Source organism: Desmodus rotundus, chromosome 3 (assembly GCF_022682495.2).
Source record: "Desmodus rotundus isolate HL8 chromosome 3, HLdesRot8A.1, whole genome shotgun sequence".
Classification (NCBI taxonomy): Eukaryota; Metazoa; Chordata; class Mammalia; order Chiroptera; family Phyllostomidae; genus Desmodus; species Desmodus rotundus.
This window is the reverse complement of record NC_071389.1, coordinates 146,265,533-146,291,683: the sequence shown is the minus strand read 5'-3', so window position 1 is coordinate 146,291,683 and position 26,151 is coordinate 146,265,533.

Here is a 26,151-nt window from a genome sequence, read left to right as displayed (position 1 = left end):
TGGATTTGGAAACAATTTTGAATGTCTTCAAGTCCAATTTTTCTATGGTCTCACGAACAGATGTTTAATTAAGCCTTTTCTAATTTACCATACACAGTTGTTAACGAGACATTGCTTAAACACCTCCAGGGATGTAGTGTTTACCATCAGAGAAGGCAGCCTGTTCCGATGCTGAACGTTGGTAACAATGACCAAATGTCTCCTGAGCGCCTAATATGTGCAAGACACCATTCTAGATATCCCATGGGATATAAATTTAGGTCAAATTTCACTTTTGTACATAAAGCGTGGACACTCACGTAGGGCATATATGTGTCTACATGAAAAATGGCTGATTAGACTGTAATGTAGGAATTGTGTTCACTTGCCAGTTTAGATTTTAGATGCTCTGACCTCCACTTAAGAGTTGAGGCAACTGCCAGCTCATCAGTGCAGGGATGACTCCATGCCATACATGCATAACTTCTACTTGGAAATGTTGTCTCTCTTTGGTCCCCCAAGCTGCATTTCCTTGAGTTTTTGCTTGAACTTTGCCTCCCTGTCCAGCAACTTTTAATTGACAGTACATTTGCACAGGCATCTGGGAATTCGATTTGGCACTTCATAGCAGCCCTTCGCCCGACAATATTTTCAGTTCCTGTCTCACAATTCACAGGCAAGTAGTCCCGCACTCACATCCAATATAAGATTCCAGAACACAGGTGACAGCGCCCCAGCCTCGGTGCCCCAGACCCTCTGGAGCCAAAGGAGCCAAGTACATATGTCATGGAGAAGAGCCAGCTGGTCACAGAGGCTGGGTGAAATTAACTGAAAATGCTCCTTTGAAAGGCTCTGTTAGGAACTGGGAAGCCCTTCCGGTGAAGATAGGAATTACCTGCCTTGTGAAATATGGAGGTTATTGTTAACATACAGTTAACAATAGCCAGTTATCTGTGACTATTAGTCTCTATTGAAAAGAAAATAATCATAAAAACTTACTGTATTTAAAATACTTTTAGATTTTTCTTATTTTATTAATTTAGATATTTAAAAAGTAATTGCAAATTATGCCTTTGAGACACATTATTTACTCTGACTGTCAGCAGTACTTCATATATTTGTAGCTTTATTACAATCCTGGTAATAATTCCATGGGCTCCCAGGGGTGCATGTTTCATGGAATTTGAACCATTTGATGATAAAACATAATTATACAATCAAACTGTGCAAAGCAGGTTACACATGTTATCTCTTTTACAGGTCAGCACGGGATCGATGCTGTCACACTCTATTTAATGGGCTAGGAAACCAAAGCTTCCAGAGAATGAGAAACTTGCCCTGCACATAGAACTAGAGGTGACAGAGCTGGGTTTGACTCCAGGCCTGTCTGCCTCGAGAGCCCCTGCTCTACGACATTACAATCAGGCACCAGGCAGGAGGCTGCAGGTAAAGATAAGGGGGTCTGAGCTGGGTGAGCACTAGGCCTGCATCCAGAATCAACACCGCGCCCAGCTCAGCATTAGTTGATATGTAAACCGTTCTCCCAAGCGAGAGGGAACTTGACAGTGAAGGTAACAAAAAGAAAAAAGAGTAAAAGTGACAGCAAATTCACAGTTATTAACTACCACACCTAAAACAAAAACAAAAGCAAACTAAGCAAACAACTAGAACAGGAACAGAACCACAGAAATGGAGATCACATGGAGGGTTATCAACAGAGGAGTGGGAGGGGGAGAGGGGGGGAAGGTACAGAGAATAAGTAGCATAGATGATAGGTAGAAAATAGACAGGGGGAGGGTAAGAATAGTGTAGGAAATGTAGAAGCCAAAGAACTTATAAGTATGACCCGTGGACATGAACTATAGGGGGGAATGTGGGAGGGAGGGGGTGTGCAGGGCAGAGGGGAGTGAAGGGGGGAAAATGGGACAACTGTAATAGCATAATCGATAAATATATTTAAAAAAAAGAAAAAACAAAGAAAGATTTCATGTTCGCTTCTTGTTGTGACAACTGAGTGTTAATAGTCAACTTTAGCTGACGTCCCTCATCCATATCATATTGTTTTCTTTGTCTTTCAAGGCAAATTTCTGTGGTATGATAATCACCTAGGTTAGCTGAACCCATTCCTTTATTTTTATCTCCTAAGCAAAGCAAGATAATCATATGTTAATCTGGGTTTTCTAAGTGAACGCAAAGACAGTCAGAAATTTTAATTATGACAAAACATAGGAAGTGTCACAGATAATAACAAAGAGAAACAAATAAATTACTATATAAGAGGAAGAAGACATTATTTTGACCTTATTAGGTCACAGAAGTCTTTATGTAAAAATAAATTGGCATTTTTCTTGGATGTTTAATGATAGCCTTTGGGAATTTAAAATTGATAATAGGATGGGTCTTTAGGTAGAGGGACCATTTCTTTGTCATCTAAATCAGGAAATATTGGGGAGCAAAAAGGGACACTTTTAATAATCACACCTAAGTGACAGACAAGACTGGGACTATCTGGGGCAGGCTGGCACGTGTGGCCACCCAAACTGTAGGGAACAGGGTAGGATAGCTCTGTTTGGCCCGAGCAAGAGAGGGGACAGTAAAAAAATAAATAAAATTAAGAAGTACATTTGGACCACATTGCAAAGGGTCTTCAGTGCTAGGAAGTACTTTTGTAGACAGTGTAGTCACTGAAATTTTATGAACATGTGATACAAGTGACTGCTTTTCAGAAAGATTGATTTGATAGTAGAGAATAAGATGAATGGCAGAGGGAAGACACTGGGATATTTACTTGACACGCCCATGATTTCTTTTCTATCTATTAAAAAAGGATAAGCCTACGTTCCACATATCCTTATATTTCTTGATTACATCTGATAGAACTAGGTGTGTACAAATGACTTTTGCTGGTCCAATGAGATATTTTCCTCTCAGAATTTTGGAGTTGAGATCAGAAACCAAATTTTTAAAAAAAATTTTTATTGTTATTCAATTACAGTTGTATGCCTTTTCTCCCCATCCCTCCACCCCACCCCAGCTGAACCCACCTCCCTCCCCCACCTCCACACTCCCCCTTGGTTTTGTCCATGTGTCCTTTATAGTAGTTCCTGTAATCCCCTCTTCCCACTGTCCCCCCCTCCCCCCCGCTATTGTTAGATTGTTCTTAACTTCAATGTCTCTGGTTATATTTTAGAAACCAAATTTTTAAACTGCAGGAATTCATCTTTTGGAATACTTGAGGAGCACCATGAGCAAAAAAGATTAGTTTAATAGAAAACAGTGGGTAGGGAGAGATCAATGCTAAAAATGTGCAAAGTGAAGCAGATATGAAAGACTGTGCATGTGCGTGTGTGTGTGTGTGTGTGAGAGAGAGAGAGAGAGAGAGACAGAGAGAGAGAGAGAGAGAGAGAGAGAAAGGGAAGATTGAGAAGAGGAGAGGAGATGACAGGGAAGGGGATGGAAGGATGTTCCTCTGTGTTATCCCAATTGACTGCTTTTATTTTTACTCTGATTTGCTTAGGCTTATTTTTCTTGAAAACAAATGTACTTTCACATAAAGTAGGAAATATCCTCCAGTAAGACCCACCCATTATTTCTGGATCTGCCTTTTGAACAACCCAGAACAAATCTTCTCATATCCTTTCAAATATTTCAAGACCTACATTGTTGTTTTTTAGTTTTCTCTTCTTGAGGCTAAATATTTCTCTCATCAGCAACAGCTGTTCTGTCATCTGTTTCTTGTTAAAGATAGTACTCAAATTGAGCACCTTATTTCACACATGTCCTGACCAATCAAAACATATTCAGGCTGTGGCTTTACACATTCCATCCCCCTGGGCCCCCTCCTTGCATCTGTTGGCTACAGAGGCAAGAAAATGAAAGCATTTGCTGTCCCCATCTCTCTTCCAGTTATGGGGAATTGGAGAGGACTTGTAGACTATTCCTAGCCACCAATATGTAGGTAGATGTCTCTAGTAAGAAAGTTTCTTCCTGAATAAAAAGGCAAAAATCCTCTAAGGGGAGAATCCTTTATCCTTCTCTTTTCTAGGATGAGGACAAGATGCCTGGAAGTGTAGCACCTCTCATACAACTATGAGGATGTAGCAAGGATGCTGATGCAGGGCAATGAAAGGAGCCTGGTTCCTAGATTTCATCACTGAGCCAGGCTTTTTGTTTAAAGCAATGCAGCACATATTTTCTGTAACTTGCATACAAATCTCAGTCGACGAACTTTCTTTTATTTTTAGATTTTTAAACTTATTTTTAATTTCCCCCCCCGGCTGATGTGGCAGGACTGAGCACCGGCCTGCGAACCAAAAATTTAGTTTTAATTTTTATTTGTTGTTCAAGTACAGTTGTCCCCATTTTCCTACCACCACTTTCCCTGCCCCACCCACCCCCTACCTCCCACCCTCAATCCCACCCCCCTTTGGCTTTGTCTATGGGTCCCTTATACATGTTCCTTGATGACCCTTCCCATTCTTTCCCATCATCCCCCTACCCACTACCCTCTTGTTACTGTCAGTTTGTTCTTTATGTCCATGTCTCTGGTTATATTTTGCTTGCTTGTTTGTTTCATTGATTAGGTTCCACTTATAGGTGAGATCATATGGTATTTATCTTTCACCGCCTGGCTCACTTCACTTAGCTTAATGCTCTCCAGTTCCATCCATGATGTCACAAAGGGTAGGAGCTCCTTCTTTCTTTCTGCTGTGTAGTATTCCATAGCAGTGGCTGTGTAAATGTACCACAGTGTTTTTTTATCCACTCATTTACTGATGGGCACTTAGGTTGCTTCTGGTACTTGGCTATTGTAAACTGTGCTTCTATGAACATTGAGGTGCATAGGTTCTCTTAAATTGGTGTTTTAGGATTCTTAGGGTATAATTCTATCAGTGAAATTGCTGGGTCAAAAGGCAGTTCCATTTTTAGTTTTTTGAGGAAATTCCATACTGGTTTCTACAGTGGCTGCACCAGTCTGCATTCCCACCAACAATGTACTAGGGTTCCCTTTTCACCACAACCTCGCCAGTACTTGTTGATTATTGATTTGTTTATGATGGCTGTTCTGACCAGTGTGAAGCGGTATCTCATTATGGTTTTAATTTGTATCTGATGACTAGTGATGCTGGGTATTCTTTCATATGTTTCTGGGCCCTCTGTATGTCTTCCTTGGAGAAGGATCTGTTCAGGTCCTTCCCCCATTTTTAATTGGATTATTTATCTTCCTGGAGTGGAGTCATGTGAGTTCTTTATATGTCTTGGAGATCAAACCCTTGTCTGAGGTATCATTGGCAAATATATTTTCCCATATGGTTGGTTTTCTTTTCATTTTGCTGATGTTTTCTTTAGCAGGGCAGAAGCTTTTTATTTTGATTAAGTCCCATTTGTTTATTCTTTCCTTTATGTCCCTTGCTCTATCAGTGAAAATATTGCTGCATGGAATATCTGAGATTTTCCTTTCTATGTTGTCCTCTAGGACTTTTATGGTGTTGCGACATATATTTAAGTCTTTTATCCATCTTGAATTTATTTTTGTGTATGGTGTAAGTTGGTGGTCAAATTTCATTTTTTTGCATGTACTGTGTAGCTCTCTCAGCACCATTTGTTGAAGAGGCTATTTTTACTCTATTTTATGCTTCTTCCCCCTTTGTTGAATATTAATTGACCATAGAGACTTGGGTTTATTTCTGGGCTCTCTATTCTGTTCCATTGGTCTATCTGTCTGTTCTCATGCCAGTACCAGACTGTTTTGACTGTAGTGGCCTTGTAATATAGTTTGATATCAGGTATTGTGATCTTTTTTTACTTTGTTCTTCTTTCTTAAAATCACTGAGGCTATTTGGGGTCATTTATGGTTACATATAAAATTTGGAAATATTTGTTCTATATCTGTGAAATATGTCATTGGTATTATAATGGGGATTACATTAAATGTATACATTGCTTTGGGTAGTATAAGCATTTTGATGATGTCAATTCTTCCAATCCATGAGCATGTTACATGCTTCCATTTGTTTGTGTCTTCCTTAGTTTCTTTGAAGAAAGAAACACTGAAGAGTGTTGTGTGGTTTTCTGAGTATAAGTTTTATACCTCCTTGGTTAGGTTTATTCCTAGGTACTTTACTTTTCTTGTTGCTATGGCAAATGGGATTTTTTTTCCTGATTTCTATTTCTGACATTTTGTTATTGGTGTACAAAAATACCTTTGATTTCTTTCTTTCTTTCTTTTGTTTTTATCTGGTTTGGGGATTAGGATGATGCAGACCTTTTAAAAAGTTTGGGAGTATTCTCTCTTGTTGGGTTTTTTTTGGAGTAGTTTGAGAAGGATAAGGGTTAGCTTTTCCTTAAATGTTTCCTTTGTATTTCTGTGATATCAGTTGCATTAGTTGATAAACTTTCTAAAGCCTGAATATAAGACTTTTATTCTTATATATGATTTAAGATTTTATTGGGTTATAAATCTTACATGTTGTATAAACCCTCTATTTTACTCAGAGTAAAATTTCTCCTAATTTTCAAATTTGTCTTTTGCAATAAATATTCATAATTCCTAGCTACAAAACATAGAAAGAAGTTAACTCCATTTCCTAAACTACTAGCTTTCCTTCTCTTTTCCATAAAAAAGAGGAAAATCAACATGTAATAAATTGATATAAATATATGGCAGAATATTTGCAAATTTCTAAGGATATACTGTAGAATAAGATGAGCAGAAGAGTAAACCACAATTTGAACACAGGTTCCCTGTAGTAGGGATAATAAAGCATAGTTTCAAGCACAACACAAAACAGAGTGAGTGGAGTCATGTTCTAAAATCATAATCAGTATAATTTTAACATCTATAAATGTCTGCTGTTCTGCAACTCTTATCCCACAATAACATGGAGTGACTCCATTGGATTAGAAATGATGGTGTATGTGTTCATTCTATAGACAGCTTGACACTGGACCCCTCCCAACTCTGGTTTGCCTGCAGCATGTGTGTGGCATAAGGAGAGGCAGAAATTCCCAGGGCCAGAAATGGGAACCAAAGAGACCTACTATCATGGCAAGAAGAGGCCTGATGGGCAGTGCTAGGTCAGGAGTCATGGTGGGCTCTGTGGGCATCAGCAGCAAGTATGGGAAAGTGCATCCAGGTCAGGAGAGCACCAGGAGATGCACAGGGCAGAGAGACCTCCAACCAATGATCAAATGAAGCAACATGGCTCAGTGACCCCAGGAGGAGCCAAGGACCATACACGTGGCGGGGACCTCCCTTCCTGGCCACCATGGTGTTTTCTAGGAATCTCTTGTTGCTCAGAAACTACATGAGGAGAAAGGAGAAGGTGTAGGGATGTGGGATAATCAAGAAGGCACGTCCCCAACATAGACCTAATTAATAATCTGCAGGAGACTGAGCTTTAAACAGAAATCGACTGTTACTTAGAATGGGCATTGTTCCCATTGCTAGTCACAGATATAGGGGCTTGTGATTAAATTACATTTCTTTACATCTGACTTATCATATGTGAGTTTTAAAGCCACTTTAAGTAGAAGATACTTGATTTAAGGAAGTGAGATGTACAAAGTCGTATAAAAGTTTCAAGTTAAAAAGTTCTAAGAAGAATCTCATTTATAGTCAAAGGATTAACCATTCAAACAAGGTGACCCTTGAACAAAACCATCAAGGATGTGCATGGTTTTTAATGGATGAGAAAGAAAAGAGTGAAGAAGGGTATTTTAGAGTCAGAAAGCTGGGGTAGAGGAACAGGGTCTTCAGGGGAAAGTGAGTTACCTGTTAGCTGGAGCATATCTACATTGCCTGGTGCATAAAGTTCCAAAATTTGAAAGGATATTAGAAGTGTATATATTCTTAATCTGGTCTTCCAATTTTACAAGTGAGGCACAGGGGTAATAACCACCTCTGTCACCATTTTGCCAGTGGTGGGGCTGGGCCTTGCACCTCGGCCCCTGAGGCACAGGTGAGTGCTCTGTTCTCTGCAGTGCTGTGCCAGAATTGTGGAGGACATAATGTGGGCTGTTTCTTTGGCTGTGGAAATTCAAAAAGACTATTTTGGAGGAGAGGACATTAAGAAAAGTAATTCGTGTCTTGGCTATTGTAAATAAAATTGGGGTAGGTACCCAGAAGAGTAACTGCTGTGTCATATGGTAGCATAGCGAAGACATGGAAACATCCCAAGTGTCCTTTGATGAATGAATAAAGAAGATGTGGCGCATTATACAATGGAAACTACCAAGCCAGAGAAAGATGAAATATTGTTATTTGTGACAACATGGGTAAATCTTGAGAGTATCACGCTAAGTGAAATAAGTCAGATGTAAAAGGGTAAGAACCACATGATTTCAGTCATTGTGGGATATAAAACAAAAACCAGTAAATGAACAAACTCATAGATACAGAAAACAGAATGGTGCTTACCAGATGGGAAGAGTGGCAGGGGAGGATGAAGAGGGTGAAGGGTGTCAAATAGAAGTGACAAGGAGGCTAGATATCAAGTGGTAGGGACACCATAGAGTATACAGATGTTGTATTATAACATTGTACACCTAAAATTTACATAATGTTATTAACTAATGTTACCCCAATAGATTTAATTTAAAAAAAGAAAAATAATCCAGCTATAGAGTAACACGATAGGTTAAAGGGAAGAGTAGGATAGATAGAAGGAGTCAGGAGAAAAGGAACTTATGAAGGATTATTGCAGTTTTTCAAGGAAGAGGTAACAGAACTAGCTAGGGTGTTTCACTGTAATAATTTTAATTTTTGGATCATATCATTGTTTACTAGGTAATTTTCTGAGGTTCTCTAGCTTCTAGTGCCCAGAATAAGTGCTAAGAGATGCTTGAATGAACTATTGAATAAATGAGTAAACAAATGGAGGTTAGTGGCCATAGAAACGCAGGAGATTTCCATGAAAGAAATATTTTTTGAGAGTCATGACATAAATTGCAAGTCAGACTTTGGAGGACAAATGTTGAGTTGTTTTGTACCTACAGAGTTTGATGTAGAGAAGTGACCTTCATGTGGATTTCTCAATCAGGCCATGAGAAAGTGAGCTTGGGGCTCTGGGAAAGGTTAGGGTTTTTCAGATATGCAGATCTGGGGAAAAATTCAGAAATATGATGCTAGTGATTTAAAGGCCTTAGACAGGGCTCTTTACATAACTAGCCAAGTGAAAGCTGGTCCCACTCTCCTCTCACTGATGTGGACCATTCCTTCCAATGAAAAACTAGAACTTGTCCCTCATCTATAGTGACCAATCTCTGTCTTTTATTTTGTTTGTTTCGTTTAGTACTTTTGTACTAAAACGAAACGAGCACATATGAGAGTTCACTGGGCAGTAGTAGTCTGCTAGATTCTGAAACTGCAGAGTGCATGGGTGTGGTGTTGTTTACTGGGAACAAGTGATTTATTTTATTGCCTAAATTCCAATGTCTTTGATATGTTTCCTAGGAAGTCATCTGATTTGGAAAATTATTGCAAAAATAAAACTGGAGAACAAGAACTAAACCCATGTCAATAATTTGAAGTGAGTTACTAAGTGTATGAGCTTTTCTAGAATATTTTTACTAACACAAAATCAACATCTCCCATTCCACATTTAAGAGTGTTGAATAAATACTTAAGTGATGCATTTGAAGATGTGTCAGCATTGTAGCCTGTATGTCTCTCATTTCTGTTCTTCATGAGGGGAATGGGAAAAGGAAGAAAGGAAGAAGAAGGAAGGAAAGGAGGGAGAAAGGAAGGAAGGAAAGGATACAGAACATTAGCCCAAAAAGAAAGGTTCAGGGAAAGGACTGTTTTTATATCTTTTTGAAGATGAGAACCCTCACACCAGCAACAGCATTATAGCTATTGTCACATCCCAGACAGGCATTGTGTAGAATTCATGGAAACGGTGAATGGAAATGAAGCTGACTTTAACCTCATAGCCCCCACCCAGCCTATGGATAAGCTGAGAGCCTGCACAGATCATCCTTTGAGAACCATCTCCCTGATGGCATAAACCACTGACCTTGATGTCAAGGGACTCACATTCTTGTTAAGGCTCTGTCTGTGGCTAACCATATGTCCCACGGAAAGCCATTTAGCATCTGGTTTGGTTTCCTGTCTGAATACCTGACCCTTCCTGCTTTATGGGGATGTTGCAAAATGAATTAGAGAAGGTATGAGAGAACGCTTTGTATTCTCCTGAAGGAGGTGCTCTGTGATTCTAAAGGATTATTATTAATTCACTCAGAATAAAGACTATAAACTAAGCTGAAAATAAATAAAACTGATGAAAGTGTTCACAGTTTCCTGCTCTGCATACACAAATCTCTGCCTTGGCTGCTATTAGTACCAAATGATCCCAGCTACTTGTTCCAAATGTTTAATCAGTAATTTTATGTGATCACACATTTGGTAATGTTTAAAAAAATGTGCATAAAGATGAAACTAATGTTATCTGGGGACAGATTGATCCAAGGATAGGATTTTTTTTTGTAATTAAAAACAGTATTTTACACATCACCACCACAACAAGTGTCCAACTAATTGATTAAACAATGGTACAGCAACCAAGCGCCACCTGATGTTGGAGTGTTTAGTTTAACGATTAATCCCATAACTAGCCAACAACAGAGTATGAGCCTACAGAGGGATGAGGTATCTTGTGGCAAATTTTTAATTTGTGGCTAATACTTGAATCTACGTCTAAGTCAGGAATCTGAGAAAATAAATATGTGAGAGGTGGAGACCTGAAAATAAAAGCTATGCAATTTAATTTATATTTAATTGAATTGAATTTATATTTAACAGTGATTAAGTACTAGGAGCATATAAGGGGCTGTAATTTCATCAGGAGGCATGGAAATGGCCGTGCTCATTTTTAAGTGAACAAAGCAGATTTAGTGCTTTCCTAACAAAGGAAGAAGCAAGCCACAGATAATTCTAGTTGACTTATGGTGGGCTAAATAGAAACTAATTTTTGAGGGAGTCAATAAAAATAATTTTTATTGGATAGTTTCTACAATATCCCTGAATCTATGTTTGTGATTTATAGGTTAGCTATCTAAAGAATGTAAGCATGAACATTTTGTCCCTATATTAATTCCATTAAGGAGTTAAGATGAAAATAACATTAAAATATCCCTGACTGGTATGGTTCATGGTTGGGCGTTGTCCCACACAGCAAAAAATCACCAGTTCAATTCCTAGTCAGGACACATGCCTGGGTAGCAGGCTTGGTTCCTGGTTGTGGCGTTTATGAGAGGCAACAGATCAGTTTCTCTCACACATCAGTATTTCTCTCCCTCTGTTTCTCCCTCCCTTCCCCTCTCTCTAAAAAGAGAGAGAGAGAAAGAAAGAGAGAGAAAGAGAGAGAGAGAGAGAGAGAGAGAGAGAGAGAGAGACATAGAGGCAGAGAGACAGAGAGACAGAGAGAGAGAGACAGAGAGGGGGAAAAGAAAGAAAGAAGGAAAAAGAAAAAAAGAAAATAACTAATCTGACTCCTTTTGCATCTTCTGCAGTTGCTCCAAAGAAGCCCAGACATCAAGTCAACTGCTACAGGAAGCTGCCATGTCTGCAGGGGTTGGGGTGGGTTTCATCTCCCTAGAATGTTCTTCACTTCCCCCATCTGGTTAACTCTTGCTCATTCTTATGGAATCAAATCATCTTCTCTTCTTCCGCTAATACTTCCATAAACCCACTCTCTCCATCTCTGCAGTACCGCAAATGAAGCCCCATCCTCTCCTGTTCTCAGAGATTTATGCATTTATTTTACCTTATATTGCCTTTTTGAAATTTGCTTGGTATCCCTCTCCCTAAAAATCCGGAGATCAATAAGCTGTATTTTCACTTTCTGAGCAGTTTTCTTCTCTTTGTCACTCTCACACAGAATTCCCGCCTTCTCTCCCCATACCACTTCCTTCTAGATCTACCCGACAGCAGGCTTTAGACTTGCATCATCTTAGTGTCCCATTTGGGTTTTGGATCACTTGAAGTGCTTTGACTTAATTTCACTCAGAAGCGGCTCTCCCTGTGTCAGACCATCTCTATTATGTTTACTCACCTAGACGGAGCTATGGCCTCTAGTACCCAAATTCCATGTTGGGTCCACTGGATCAGAATCCCAGTAGGATACAACTGGAGGGGAAGAATGTGGTTAAGGCACTTATTATGTTGTTTCATGATAGCTGGTTTACTTGCCTGCTTCCTTCAACTGACTGCGAGTTCCTTGAAGGCAAAACTGACGTTCATCTTGGCATCTAAAGGACCTAGCAGAGAGCCCAGTACCCAGTAGTTGTATAAAAGTGTTTGTAGAATAATCTACATGTGAGTGGCAAACTTAGAGAATAATATTAGTTTTATATATATGTAAAAGATGTTATTTATTTACTTTTAGAGTGAGGAGAAGGAAAGGAGAAAGGGAGGGTGAGAAGCATCGATGTCAGAGAGAAAAATCGATGGGCTGCCTTTCGTACATGCCCTGCTGGGGGACCAAACTTGCAACCCAGGCACGTACCCTGACAGGCAATTGAACCAGTGAACTTTTTTTGCTTTGTGGGATGATGCTCAACCAACTGAGCCACAGGGATCAAGGCTTATTTTTATATTTTAATGCCTGCATGAGACAATTTATTCTTTAATGAGGACAAAGTAGGTTTGTGTACACGGAGGCCAGGTGAAGACTTATAGATATATTGGTCAGAATGAAGACTCTCCTCTCTCTGCTCTTCACCAATGCAAGGGTATTTGATAGCTCTGTAACATTTACTTTGGAAAGTACTTGTCAAGTAGACTCTGATTTTTACGTTTCCTAATTAATATTTGTCATCTGTCACTGTTTGGACTGGGGAACTCAGGTTGGAAAGTCGGCTTCTGTCTTTTTGCCAAAGAGAACTAGAACCTGGCGCGTGAACGTGGATCCCTTGATGGCTTACTGTTGCCTGTGAAGTAAGTTCTCGGATGGCAGTGTCTGTCAGGTATAAGTGTACCTCCAACACCAAGCACAACGTCTGTAACAGCAAACACCCAGTATGTACAATATTGGTTGAAAGACTCCAGGGGTGTTCCCTGCCCAATATCAGTTGGCAGAGACTATGTCCTACCCACACATAAAGCATCATTTGTGGACATTATGTGTTGTAGTGGGCGCATCTAGCTGTGCATTCGGAGCGCATTTCTTTAGAGTAGTCGGTGCTCCAGTCTTGGTTTCCCTCTGATCTCTGGGTTTCAGGTCAGAGGCTAGCTGTCTTCTCCCTCCACTTTCCTCAGGAGCGCACCACAGTTCATTAACGTCTTTCATCTGTATGACTTGTTATAGTACGCTACCGCTCTTAGCGCACGCTGGGTCCCCAAATATTGGCTGAATTAAATGACAGTTTCCATGGCTGGGTGTCCCCTTCTCTGTATTCTCATGTACTATGCACAGTGGCCTTTTCATGACAAGAGGCAAGAACCTGACAAGGGTTCAAGCCTCCAGGTGCTGTTCCGACATTCTTCCAGATTCTTTGTGAGCTTCGCAGTAGGTCACTTAAATGGGAACCCATGTCCTTAATAGGAATTTATTGATTTTTACTGAGATTAACATTTTATTAGTAATATATTTAAACCAACTCTGCTTCCCAATTATCATTCTAGGGTGAGGCAAGTTTTTGGAGGTGGGGCAAAGTCTTCTTAGCGATAATGTTCCCAGTCTAGATAGCCGGAATTCAGAGAGACCCAGCTTTCTCACCTCCTTCTTCCCATGCAAGTCATTCCCAGCTGAAGTAAGCCACAGTAGGATATGTCGTGTTCTCTGATTTAATATAATTTTAAGATCTCTTCTTTCCAAGTTCATTAAGTCTTTTTTTCTCCCCTGTAAATGTATGTTGTTAGCCTCGGGGTTCTGGCCCAATTCCAATTCGAGCAATTAATTGCATTTCAGTGCTCTGCCCTCCCAGCAGTTTCAGACAGCGAAGGCGCATGCTTTGTTTTCCTCAGCAAGGAACTTCTGACGGCGAGGCAGCTGTGTCTGCCTCCCCAGAGGAGAGGAGTTTCAGAAGTGGTGAGAGAGCTTCCTGCCTCTTTGTGGGAGCTGCTTGCAAAGTGATCTGGGACAAAAGGCATCCCCGTGAGTGCGAGGAGTTTTACTACGGGGCGCAAAGCTATCCATCACTCCTCTTTTGAACCACTGCTTAGGCCCGAACAAAATGGGAAGCGATTGTGTTTTCTTGAAGAGCTGTTCCTGAATGTGGTGGCCTCCTTTGAAGCCCTGTCAAAGGGATGGTTTTATTTTGTTTTTGTTTTTCTGAAATCCATTCACTTTGTCTCACCTCCTACAAGACTTCACACCGCTGCTTGGCATCACGCTCATACCTAAGCGCTGCCTTCACGGCTAACACAAGACAAAGGGCACACAGATGCAGATGCTTCTAATGGAATAAGTGAGGGAAATGAAAGGTGTTTTCTTTTTAACTTCAAATAGCGAAAGCAATTAATATTCTTTGGAAAGCACAGGTGATAACACAACACCCAAATTCTCTTGCAGAGGTTCCCCGTGACATGATCGGACAAGTCAGAAATGCAGTAAGTGCTGTTGTATCCTGAAAGTTATTTTGAAAAGATATAGAGAATAACCCCGTCTAGGTGCAAACTCTGTGTTTTACTTGGCCCAGGCAACAGTGCTTGATGGAATGATAATTGGATGTTGATGAAAAACATCAATCATCGCTGCATTGTGACTTGAGTTATATTTGTTTAATGTTAAACTTTAAGTTGTGAAATAAACCATTCGAGTTGGGGAATGGTGATTGTGTTTCTAAAACTTCATTCTTTCATTTATTAGGCAAGAGTGAGTCATTCCTTATATCAATAGGGCTTATTGAAAATTCCAGGATTACTCACAGAGGTTGGAAGCATTTGTCCTGTAAGGAAAAAATACATTTTTCAGGTAGTTGTCCTGAAACCACCCATTCTAAAGCTCACGGGTTTCGCTCTGTCTAGCCCTACTGCTAACAGTCTCGTCCAGGCAAGCTGCATTTACTTTCACATTTTCCAAAACAAATGATCTATATTGTTGGGATCAACTGTCTTGCATTCGTTTCTCAGTGGCAAACGGCAGCCTCGCGGGCACAGGTCTTAACATGAGAACAGCTGGTCGCACTCAGACGCCCCGTATGTTTAGCCACCATGGAGGGAAACAGTTTCTTATCCTCACCATTTCATTCTTTCCCCTCCCGGCTCATCCCCTCATGGGAAACATGCACAAATTCTCTCACTCTTGTTTTCACCAATCGCAACTCAGTTCATATTTCATTCCATAGATCATTCTCACGTATATAAACACTCTGCCTCTGTAAGTTGGCTCTGCATCTCCTTCCCTGACCTTCCTCCTGTTCATCAACCAAGGGCATTCTTCTCTCCATCACTCTCATTCATTTCATATTCATGGGCCTTACCTTAGTCTCACATTATAAGTTTGTTCTACACATCTCTCTCACTAGACTGTAAACAGCAAAAGGACAGTTTCCCCTTTTCCTTCCTCCCTCTCTTCCTCCCTCCCTCCCTCCCTCCCTTCCTTCTGTCTTTCTTTCCTTCTCCCTTCCTTCCTTCCTTCCTTCCTTCCTTCCTTCCTTCCTTCCTTCCTTCCTCTCTTTCTCTCTTCCTTTCTTTCTTTGTCCTTTCCTTTCCTTTCCTTTCCTTTCCTTTCCTTTCCTTTCCTTTCCTTTCCTTTCCTTTCCTTTCCTTTCCTTTCCTTTCCTTTCCTTCTTTCCTTTCCTTCCTTTCCTCTTTCCTTTTCTTTCCTATTCCCAATGCCCAGTAGAGTGCCTGGTAGTACACACTTGTTAGATAAACAAATGAACAAAAAATTACTAAAAAAACCCCCTCCATATAGTTTCAACTTTCATTATTAAATGTACTTTTTAATAAAAGTACCAACGATCAAGATATTTCCATGTAGAAACACAAATGTAATTCCTCATTTTTAAAATGTCCTACCTTGCATTAATTCAAAATGTGGCAACAATATGTTTTCTTCTAATTTATTTATTTTTTCATTGAGACAGAAATATTTCAGTTACATACTGTGGCTATCTAGTTTTTTTTCTGAACTGCTTGGAAGTGACCAACATTTCCTATACCATTTTAATGTCAAAGAGAACTTACTGAGTCAAGGACTGTGCCAAATACTTTTATACATTTAAGTTTATTTCATATTTGCAATAAGTAAATAAGGTTGATATCTTTAAGTATGATTTTGCAAAAAAAAAAAAAAAGAAAGAAATCTAGGATCAGAGAGCTTAAGTGGCTTGCCAAAGTCAAACAGCTAGTTAATAAAGTTATCAGGAATATCTATATAACTCTGAAGCCCATACTTTGCCCATTTTATGAACAGAGTTAGGAATATTTGAGATCAACACAATAAAACTTTCTAATTAGATTCTATTTTCAATTAGTGAGATAATGTTCTGATGAGACCAACAGTAAAAATTGGACAGATTAGTAAATAATGGAATTAAAATTTTATTTATCAGATTGCCCATCAGTTTGTAGTGACAAAATCAAATATAGTTTTGGAATAGATGTAGCTACAGGTTGTGTTTAATCAATGGCGTACCAATCTGCTATACATTTACTCAGCAGTTAAAACCAAAAATTCAAACTGGGGCTGAGGCTGGTTGGCAGGTGTCGAAGGGAGTCTCTGGAATCCACTGGATGGAGCAAAGTTCCTGTTAAGTATTAGCCAATGATGACTCTGAGTATTGGGGGCAGGGAAACTAGTAAAAAATATGGAACTCTCATGAAGGCAGTTCAGCTGCTCCAGCTGAATCGCACCATTTCTGCAGAGGGGGCTGCTTGATAGACTGCCGACCCTATGACGGCTCTTATCTCACTGTATGTCCAAAGGGCTGCCTGTCAGCTTTCACAGGGGCAGAGCAATGTCTCTCCATTTCTGAATGCAATCTGAATTTCAGTACTTTAAAGAGCAAAAAGCAAAAACAGATGAAATCAGCCAGAAAGTTTCCTCTTTTGGCTGGGATGGCATGATGCATGATGTTAAATAACCAAATTGATTGGATTTTTCAATTTTCAGTCACTTATTTCCAAATTTTTCAGCATTTGTCTTCAGAGTTGTAGGCAGAATGGATTTGATTAGAGAAAAGAGCTTACAAAGATTCATCTCTTACTTAGGCCTCATGTACCCAAGAACATTTTTGAATGGCCAAACTAAGACTTTATTTACATACTTATGTAATTTTCTTTCATCTTGGGATTTCAAAGTGCTTTATGATGTTGATTTCTGAGTTGATTAAGCCTCCCAACTTCACTAAACACTGTATTACAATATTATACAAACGAACCAGAGGAAGAGGCAGGATTTCACTTTCCTGTGTGGATTTTCTGTTTCTTTCTTTCTTTCTCTTTTTGTTTTCTTTCTTTCTTTCTTTTCCCTCCTTCCCTCCCTCCCTTCCTTCCTGAAATTAGTTAATAAAGACTGAGTGATGTTACATATAATGGGTTTTTTTAAAAATAAATTAATTTTGGAATAATTTTGATTACAGAAAGTTGCAAAGATAGTACCAAATTTCCATACCCTTCACTCAGTTTTTCTTCGTGTTAACACCTCAGAGAAGAACTTGTTGACACACTTGTCAAAACTAAGGAACTAACATTGGTATAAGCCTATGAACGACCCGACAGACAGTATTCGGACTTCCCTGGTTTTTCATGAACATTTTCCCGTGTTCCAGGATTTAACCCAGGACACCACATTACATTTGGTTGTCATGTCTTCTTGGCCCCTCTGCTTGTGACAGTTTCTCCGACTTTCCTTGTTTTCATAACCTTGACAGTTTTGAAGTGTACTAGTCAGGTATTTTGAAAAAATGCCTCCCACATTTTTCTCACGGACTCATTGGGGTTATGGGTTTTTGTGACGATCACCACAGACGAGAAGTGGTCTGTTCATCACACTATATCGGGGATACTCGGTATAAGTGTGACTTATCACTGGTGATAAACTTAGTCACTTGATTAAGGTAGTGTTTGCCAGGTTCCAGCACTGTAAAGTTACTATTTTTCCCCTTTCTACATTATATTCTTTAAAAAAGAGCCATTAAGTCCTAAATCCTGCCCACACTCAAGATGAAAGTGAAGAATAAACAAGGCAGGGCAGAGTATCTACATACATCACTTGGGGTTCTTTTATAGGAAGTGTGCCCCTTCTCTCTCTTTTAGTTATTTACTCAGTCATTATTGATATCATATAGACTCCCTTATATTTATTTTATACTTTGTTGTAATTCACTATCATGTTACTTATTTTATTGCTCAGATCATTCTATATTTAATTACTGGGAGTTCTTTCAGATTGTCTCCTATATAAAGGTTTGTTTTTAAATTATAATTTTAAAAAGAATATTCTTCAGTATATATTCCTTTAGACACACATTCCACCAATATTTCGAAGGCTCTTACAATGCTAGAGGTACTGTGCTAAAAAATATTAATCAATATTTATTGACATTCTATTTGCTAGGTGCTTATAAACATTATATTGTATAATTTTTAAAGCAGTCCTAGGAGGTATTGCTACTCCCTTTTAAAGGTTAACTGAAGTTCCAAGAATCTTACCTAGCTTTCCAAATTAGTAAGAAGCAGAGAACTGTGAAAGTGTTATACATCCTTTGTAGATGCCAATGAGCATTTCTAATGGGAGGCAGTATTTTTCCAAAGATTTAAGGATATGAAAATTACCAGCAAATATAGTAGAAAAACACAATCTGGCATCAAACAAATCTAGGTCTTTTTAGTAGCTGGGGATTTTCAATCCTCTGTCCACCTCCCCAACACTACCACTCTCCAGAGAAAAAAGATTCCTGGAATACTTTACTAACATCCAGTTATATTAAACACAAGAATAATGAGTAACAAATCTGTTTGTTTGGCAGTTTAATAAATTTCTGGGAAACTTCAGTAGGAATTTTGTTTTATGCCCTTACTTTTGTTTTCTACCCCTATTTTTAAAATGTTTAGCTGCTAGGCTTTAAATACAATTTGAAAGGGCACTACGATTTGCCAGCGTCTTCTTCTCTGTTTCTAAAATAGTCTGTCTCCATGCTAGACATAAAACAGTGATGCATAACTCATGGGTAGCTTGAGTGGAATTAAAATAATAATCAATTTGCCATCTGCATTTAACACACAGCCACTCTTAAAATACACACACACACAATAACAATTGAAGGTACTTTCTAGGAATAGCAGATGTTCAATTTATGGAGGGAAGGTCAAACTATAGAAATAAGAATTGAGGTCAAGTTATTTGACCCAGCAATTACACTTCTGAGAATATACTCAAAGAATCTGAAAATACCAATTCAATAGGATATGTGCACCCCTATGTTCATAACAGTTATATTTACAATGGCCAAGACTTGGAAACAGCCTAAGTGCCCATCAGTAGATGAGTGGATAAAAGAACTGTGGTACCTTTACACAATGGAATACTACACAGCAGTAAAAAAGAAGGAATTCTTACCTTTTGTGACAGCATGGATGGAAAGTGAAATAAGCCAGTCAGTGAAAGACACATACCATATGATCTCACTTACAATTGGAATCTAATGAACAAAATAAACTACCAAGCAAAATAGAACCAGAGGCATGGAAACATAGAACATACTGACAGTTGTAAGGGGGAGGCGGGAGGTGAGGACTGGTTGAAAGAAGGTGAAGGGACTAGTCAGAGAACATGTATGAAGGACCCACGGACATGGGCAATGGTGTGGAGATTGACTGTGGGAGTGGGGGGAGGGTTGGGTAGGGAGGCAAAGGGGGAAAAATTGGGAAAACTGTAATTTCATAAACAATAAAATATTTAAATTAAAAAATAAAATTAAAAATATTATGCACAAATGAGAAATAATACATTAATATTTTCTTTGTTCAGGGATATGTAAATGAGAAAACAGTGGTTTATATTAAAGCAAGGCAAATTTAAGCTGGTTATAAATAAAGAAGAATCTCTTACAAAACAAGGAAAATAGAATGTAAAGCCCCCATAGTAAGAAAGTAAACTAACCTTGATGAGGGGTAATTGAGAACATCATTATTTTAAAGGATCGCCAAATTTAAATAGATATATATGAGCATTATATAATGTGCCAGATCTTTTGGGGGACTTTGGAAATAATATGGAGAATAATTTTTGCTCTTAAGGAGACTTGAAAGTATTTAGCAGAATCATAAGCACATAGGAAATTGACACATATACCTACAAAATTTTAACTGAACCTGAGTATCTGAATGTATGTCTCAGCCAGCACGGGCTTACGGTAATATTCAGTAATTATGAAGAAAGTCAATAATGTAAGAAGAGCATTTTTAATAGCTTAATGTCAAAGCACACAGGGGGATTCAAGTGCTTATCGACATTACGTTTCTGAAAGCTAGTCACTGATTCGAAGACTTTGGACTGGGTGGGTGCTGGGGTTTCTGTGTAGGGTGGGCACCAAAGGACACCCAGCTGCTAACTTTCCGCTTTCCAGCGGTAAGAGGAGTATGTCACCATTGAGAGGAAGTGTGGCACTAGCAACTGGATTATGCATTGAAACATTTTTTTTAAAGGCTCACAGTCCTTTTCTGCTATGTTTGTGTGACATTCTTATCATAGGTACAGACATCCAATTACCTGAAAAATTCAGCAAAGTGACTTCTTCAAGACCCTGTGATTTTAAAATTTAAAACCCCTTTTTATTCCTTCACTATTCTATTTTTAAGTTGTGTAAGGCATTATGATTGTACATTTTTAAAAAAAGATAAAAAATAGGGCTTCTGGCCTACTTATAATGATTTACCATAAACAGGGAGAGGAGACATGTACATAATAAAACACAACCTAATGTAGAAGAAATTATGATTTGAAGAGCAGTTATGCATTTGGTGGACATATAAAAGAGAAAGACTCTAGAGAATGCCATTCTAAAAAGAAGAAGTATTTGGCATTTTGTTATGTAGACCAAATTTTTAGGAGTGGGGACCTAATAAAAGCCCAGAATTATCTTCTGGAGGGCAGACCCACTGAGTGCATGTTCTAGGAACCCATCTGTATCAGGGTTCCAGCTGGTGGTGTTGTGGGAGGCTGCGTTCATTCAGCTTCAGGGAATTTTTTTGAAAAATCTTAGAATGTATTTGCCCATTTCATGATGGGTGATTTGGAGTGCACCTACCCTCACCACGCTGAGTGTTCAGAAGTTTTTGACGAAAAACTGCGTGAACCCCATGCCTCACTCTCCCTATTCACCCAGTCTTGCCCCAAGTGACCTTTTCTTTTGTTTTCCCAGATGAAAAAAGTCCTCAAAGGGAAATGAGAAAAGTCCTCAAAAGGAAACGTTTTGCTGATGTGGAAGAGGTGAAACAAAAAAAGGCATAACACTAAAAGGCATCAAAATCAGTGAGTTCAAAAACTGTTTTGAGCAGTGGAAAAAAGCACCTGGATAGGCGTATTGTGTCAAATGGAGAGTACTTTGAAGGTGACTAAAGTTTAAACATCTAAGAATAAGTACACACTTTTAAATAAATACATTCCTTTTTGGGAGGCCCCTCTTCTATGCTACCAGGACTGTCAGTTTTGTACTTAAGTTCTAGGTAGAACCGATAAGTAGTTCAATCATTTACTGATTACTTGGGATAGAACATTTCTTCAGAAGAGAAAACTGACTGAATTATCTGATTTAGTTTAGTCCTGTAAGCTCCTGGATTTCTTCCAGAAATAGAGTTAGATGACATATTTGCAGACATGCTTATTCTTGCTTCCTTGTTTCTTATTTACCTTTTCTAAGCTGAAAGTATATTCAATTATGTTACACCACCGAATCATTGGCAGTTAGGTTTCGCATGGTGTGCCGTTTGTTTTAACAACAAGTATTTGAGGCCAGACCATTATACCAGGCCAGCACAGACATGCTTCTCATTAGCTCATCTATTTTAAAGGGAAACACACCATGTGCTGAGCTAACTGAATTTCCACTCACTGAAAATTTGCAGCAAAATCAGCCTGAAAATGACCTCAAGGGGACCTCACTTCAGATTTTATTAAAGTTCATCAACTACATATTATGCAGATACATAAAAATAGATTACCAATCATAAAAGAATGATTCATGTTTATTACCTTGAAGAGTAATTGCATAAGACTCAAAAAATGAAGCATTGCTAAAACTTAATAAAGTTGAAGAGAGCTACTTCCTCTGTCAAGCACAGCAAAAATATACTTTGGGGGAGAATGCCACATTCTATCTATTAGCTGAGCTATTATTGTATAAAATGTTGTTGATGATCTTAAGGAAATGAGTCAAAATTAAATCCAGAAAAATGAAAAATGATCATACTTACAGAAATTTTCCTCCATTGTGCCTAAAACCCAGCTGGCATAAATTAATTGTCTTGCAGAAAATGCCCAAGTATTTATAATCAACAAAGTTTAACCAACAAGGGGAAGAAAAAAACAAAGAGAAAACATCTTCATGTCTGAATGTAGTTTTCATGGACAGAATTGTGTGCCCCCCCTCAAAAAAATTCATGCATAGAAGTCCTAACCTCCAGAGTCTCAGAATATGGCTGTATTTGGAGATCACATCTTTATAGATAATTAAGTTAAAATAAAGTCATTAGGGCGATCCCTAAGCAGCACGGCTGGCCCTAATTCAATGAAAGAGGGAATTTGGACACAGAGACAAACACAGGGAAGATGTGAGGATGCAGGGAAAAGACAGTCATCTACAAGCCCAGGAAAGAAGCCTACACCTGGTCCTTCTTCATACCTCTCAGAAGAAACCAACCTGGTTGACATCTTGATCTTGAACTTCTAGCCTCCAGAAGTGAAGCAATGAATTTCTGTTGCTTAAGCCATCCAGCCTGTGCTATCAGCAGACCTAGCAAATGAATACATTAGGAATGCCTGAAAATTAGCTGACCACTTGCCCATCAGTTGCCCCGTGGCTTTTGAAAGCAAGTTCAGACCCTGCCCACTTGCTAATATTTGTGGGGCCAAATAAAAGAGAGCAATGGAAGTTCACATCTTACTTAAGAAAGAGAAAATACTAATTAATTGATCAAATAATTTTCTCATATAGCATGAATGAAGTAGATTGTTATATAATAAAGTATGGTTTCCCAGTAATTTAAATATTTAACAATTACAAATCAATCTAGCAAAACTGTAAAAGCAAGTGTTATTCCTGTTGCATTTACATAGCTTTAGAATAATAACTTTAAAGTATGTTTCAGCTATGGTTTTAATATGATTGAAAGTAGCCAAAATATCAGACAAATGAATTTAATTATTATTGTGCAAATACGGGTATTCTGTTGATGAGCTGGCAAAGTTTGAGGTAATTTAAAAAAACTCACATAATTTGTAAATTATTATTTATCACATCAAATGTATTTTTGTCTTCATTTCAGTGTAAACACTAATTATGAAGATTTTGTTCTGATTTATATTCCATTCTAATTAATTTTAAAGTGTGTGCACATTGAATATCTTTTTCACAATATAAATTAAAGTGTAATTATTTTTAAAGTGTATATAATTTGAATATATTATCATTAGAAATATCAATTCAGTAGAATGCAAAAGATTCAAATTATAGTTTTGGCCTTTCTCTGAATATGCAATACTACTTACTAAAATTAAAACTTCAAATTAGTAAAAATAAAAACCCTTATTTAAGTAAAGCTAACATTAAAAAATTAATTAAATACTTAAATATTTAAAAATAAAATTTTCACAGTTCTCATGTTTAGTGTTCACCTTGCTCACCAAATACAGTGTGTCATGCTTGATGCACGTCAGATTTGACATACATACATACATGTAAACATGTGCACAAGTTTGTGTAACATCAATAGTGTAATATTACAAAATGTTTCTCAGCTGTCAAATAAAACTGTGGTAAATACATGCAGTAATACATTTTGGATTACAAATTAAATCCACAAATTAAAGTGTGAAGAGAAGCAAGTAAATGGACATTTAGGATTACTGGGAAATAATAATTTATTAAGCAACAATCTGTTTTCTTCATGCTATTTCAAACAAAATATTTGGCAAACAAATTAATCTTCTCTCTTATTTTTGTGTTTCTGTCACTTGTTTCCTGCACTAGGACCACTGCTATCACCCCGCGTATTTGTGGCATTCAGATTCTGATGCCTTTTGGTCTAAAGACATATAGCAATGAGTGAGGATAAGCATTTCCCTGGAACATGATTTGTGTTAGTCACAGAGTAGATATTTAGGCTTATAGGTTGGGCTGTGATGGTGTTGAGTGGAAGTCCTTGAGTTACAGAGGCACCCATGTATTCTTTAATAAAGATATTTTGTGTATGTGTGTCTATGGTACCTGGGACCATATTTTTGTTTGTTATATGAAGTACTCTAAAAAGTGAGGGCTGGGGTAGGGGCCCCCTAGTTCTTCCTATATCTGAGAATGTATTGTAGGTTGAATAGTGACCCATCCAATTCAGGTCTACGCAGAACCTCAGAATGGACATTATTTGGAGGTTGAGTAATAATAGATGTAATTAATTAACGATCTTGAGAAGAAATTATCCTAGATTTAAGGTGGGCTTTAAATTTGTGACTGCTGTCTTACAAGAAGAGTAGAGGACACAGACACATATACATAGGGTAGAAGACCATATGAAGACTAGAGTTATGTTACTGAAAGCCAAGGAATGCCTGGGCTATTAGAAGCTCAAATAGGCAAGGAAGTATTCTTCCTCAGAATCTTCAGAAGTATGACCCTGTTGACAACTTGATTTCAGACTTCTAGCCTCCATAGCTGTGAGAGAATAAATTTCTGTTCTGTTCAGACACCTGATAATAGTACTGCGCTACAGTAGTTCTAGGAGAGTGATACAGAGGGGTACTGGTCCTAATGGGTCTCTTCTGGACATTGACACTTGACTTTCTATAGCCAGTAAGAATAATCCAAGATTATATGAAAGGTTAAAGGGACTTATTTAAGAAAAAGAAGATAAAAAATATGAACAGTAAAAATGACAGCAAACTCACAGTTATTAACGACCACACCTAAAACAAAAACAAAAGAAAACTAAGCAAACAACTAGAACAGGAACAGAACCACAGAAATGGAGATCACATGGAGGGTTATCAACAGGGGAGTGGGGGGGGGGAGAGAGGGGGAAAGGTACAGAGAATAAGTAGCATAAATGATAGGTGGAAAATAGACAGGGGGAGGGTAAGAATAGTATAGGAAATGTAGAAGCCAAAGAACTTATATGTATGACCCATGGATATGAGCTATGGGGGGGAATGTGGGAGGGAGGGGGTGGACAGGATGGAGTGAAGGGGGGAAATGGGACAACTGTAATAGCATAATCAATAAATATATTTAAAAAAGAATAATCCAAGAAATCTTTTCTTTCAGTGTTCTTAATAGGATCCTATTAAGACTCATTTGACTTAATCACATCCAAATTTTCATAACAGAAAAAAGGAAGAGGAAAATGATAATTCCAACAATGTTGGCCAATGATGGTGTTCACCATTCAATGAGCATGCATCCCATTGAGAATGAACTTCAGATTTGGAATATGCATTTGTGGCTATCAGTTTTTATCCTTCTCATAGTATTAGTTTCTTTCTTTCTTTCCTTCTTTTTCCCTTTCCTTTCATTTCTTTTCTTTCCTTCTGCTTTCTTTTTATGTATATATGTATGATCTATCTATTACCTATCTATTAATCTATCATCTATCTATCTATGTATCTATCTATCCATCTACCTATCTATCATCTATCTATCATCTACCTAATAGAACACCTGACTGCACTGTATTGAGTTACTACGTGTAACTCAGGAACGGAATATTATTACTATGTAGTCCATGAAATGAATATCATGTTCTAGACCCACTCTGTAGACATTCAAACACTCATTTCCAAACCGACTAAAATAATGGAATCCAACAGTGATGATTGCAGAGGGGATGGGGGGTATAAGGGGACTAAATGGTAATGGGAAAAATACAATAAAAATTTAAAAAAATATGTTATAATCCATATCCAATCCATTCTAGACTCTGCCTCTGATGCTGATCAAGTTGATGAACAGTTACTTCAATATTCTGATTGTGTTGTGAGAATAAGTGAAATAGGTAGGTATAGTTTTCAAAAG